General features: G+C 40.6%; 1 protein-coding gene across 1 annotated transcript in view; it reads left to right on the top strand.

Annotated features, from left to right (window-relative positions):
• Positions 1-2,315, top strand: part of LOC104510973 (usherin-like) — a 74,889-nt gene that overhangs the window by 28,635 nt on the left and 43,939 nt on the right. The gene's annotated exons all lie outside the window — the stretch shown is intronic.

The raw sequence follows: 2,315 nt of genomic DNA, 5'->3' as shown, positions 1-2,315 counted from the left end.
ATTAAAAATATTCTATTTTTAATAGAAAAATATTACTGATGCAAAAAGATCATAGCATCCACTGAAGAAGAATTCACTTAACTTCATTTATTTTGACTGAAATGATGCAATTCAGTTCTACATGGAAGACTAAAATTGCCTCAGTTGCCTTTATATATATGTAACAGGACATCTTGATGACAGGATGATTAATGTGTGTGAAGAAAAAATGTATGTTTCTTAAATGTGGCAGACATCACACATGTATGCTGCTATGTAATATAAGTATGTGTTGTTACCTGAAAGCTAAAACCTTGTAGACTGATGTCTCGGAAGTCCCCCATATTTTGCTTCGGCTTGGAAAGGAATCAATGTAACTGTTTCTTTTACTTGATAACCAAAATACTTCTGCCCCTGTGTTAATGAAGAGGAGATGTTAGGGTTTGGGGTTTTTTTTTTTTTTAAACTTACTGATAATTTTTATTTAAATACTAAATATTTTTATTATACCTGTTATACTATTTATTTATACCCGTAATACTATTTATTTATGTACACATTTATTACACATTATACCTGTAGAAAACACTACAGTTTGAGGCTTAGAAGAAAAAAAAGAGAAAGGAAGGAAAACCCCATCTTGACAGTGTATGGCTTTGGGAAGTTGTTTTTTGTGTACAAGGAGCAGCTACACAAATCCATGTAAGTGAAATCCATTAGAAGTTACTAAATATACAGAACCCATGGCTGGCTGATGAGTCTCTGAGCTGCTGGTGGTTTGAGGCTCACAGAGGAGTACTCAGGAGCAGGATCATATGTGCTTACCATGCTCCTATATCCTCCCCTGCTTCTGCGTTTTGCCAAAGTTAGTCCATCGGTCTTAGCCAGTACAACTGCTGTGAAGTGCAGTATTTGGTTGTGACGATTGTTTGCCGCACAGGTTACTGCAGTACAGTGGAAGTTTGCGTTAGCAGTTAATACAGGAAAACACTGGCTTTTGTTTACATGACAGTTTTGCCTGATCCAGACCAAGTGGCAAAGTTCATGTTCAGTTTCCTTGTTAGGTTTTCATAGGTAGGGTCAGAGAAGCACAGATCTTTAGGTGACACTAAACAGTTGTAATGCCCTTTCTGTCCTGATCTAATTTTATAAGCAGTAACTTGTTCTTCAGTGTGTCCTCCTTCATCCTGTGCTACAGTGACCCTTAGGATAGGGCATTTTTTCCTAGGTTGGATGTGGTTGGATTTGGTGTTGTTGGCTCTGATTGGCTTTGCTTGTGACAGAGGACCAGAAGAGCTTCATTTGGGATGCATGGAAGGAGAAGGAACTTGCCTATCAGCTTGTTGGCTCAGCACCTCTTGTCTTTGAAACTCTTCTGGATCCTAACAAGAATGCTATTAGAGGAAAGATTATGGATATCTTTCACCATCTTAGTTCACCATCAAATGGATTTTCCATTGCTTGGAATTGGTATTAGGCCCTGCGTTGGCAGAAGCTAATGTAGTTGCAGGGTGAATTTATCTTAGTAACTAATCCTTGCCACCTCCCTGTGAGGTGATTTGCTAAGTATTTGACAGATGGGGAAGCATGGGAGGGAGAGGTGGTTTCAGAGCTGGGATTAGAGTGCTGATGTCCCAGGCTTCTGGTCCCGTGCTCTGCACAGCCACGAGGCCAGCCTTTCCTACCCGTCTCCTGTTCTCTCGGGGCAAATTCCTACAGAACGTTAAATAAAGACAACAGGGGAATAATCCTATTGTCCTAGTCAGGAGTGAAACTCGCCTTTTATTTCCAAGGTATTGTATGCAATCTAATACTAACGGTCAGGAGACCTTAAATAACCACATCAAACAGCCGACTCGGTGGCAGCCTTCCGTCTTATTTAGCTTAGTCTAAACCGACACCAAACTTAGAGACATTCCTCTCCTCCCACAGTGGAGAGCTGCTGGGATTTTTTTATACCACACATGGTTTCCCTCCTACATTTTCCTCCCATGTCAGATATTCATACCCCCTTTAATAACCAGCAGGGGGGTCATTACATTGAGCTACTGCCAAATGCATAATGACTGCTGCCTTTGCCTTACACAGTCACTGCACTACTGATATCCAATTCAGCATTGTAAAGTGCTTAGGGCTACCTTGGGGATGTGCTATATTAAACCCAACTATTCTAAATCCTATTTAATACAAAGAGATTGGTGGTGGGGGAGGGGGGAGGAAGATTTAAAATTATCGTTAGTCACCTATTTTCAACAAGTAAAAATACCTGGTCATTTAGGGCCCGATTCTGTCACTCTTAAGGCATAAATAACCCCCCTGATATTTAGGGGGGGGGG

The sequence above is a fragment of the Eurypyga helias genome, unplaced genomic scaffold, assembly GCF_000690775.1.
Source record: "Eurypyga helias isolate BGI_N326 unplaced genomic scaffold, ASM69077v1 scaffold1536, whole genome shotgun sequence".
NCBI lineage: Eukaryota > Metazoa > Chordata > Aves > Eurypygiformes > Eurypygidae > Eurypyga > Eurypyga helias.
This window is presented reverse-complemented; position numbering and strand designations above follow the sequence as displayed.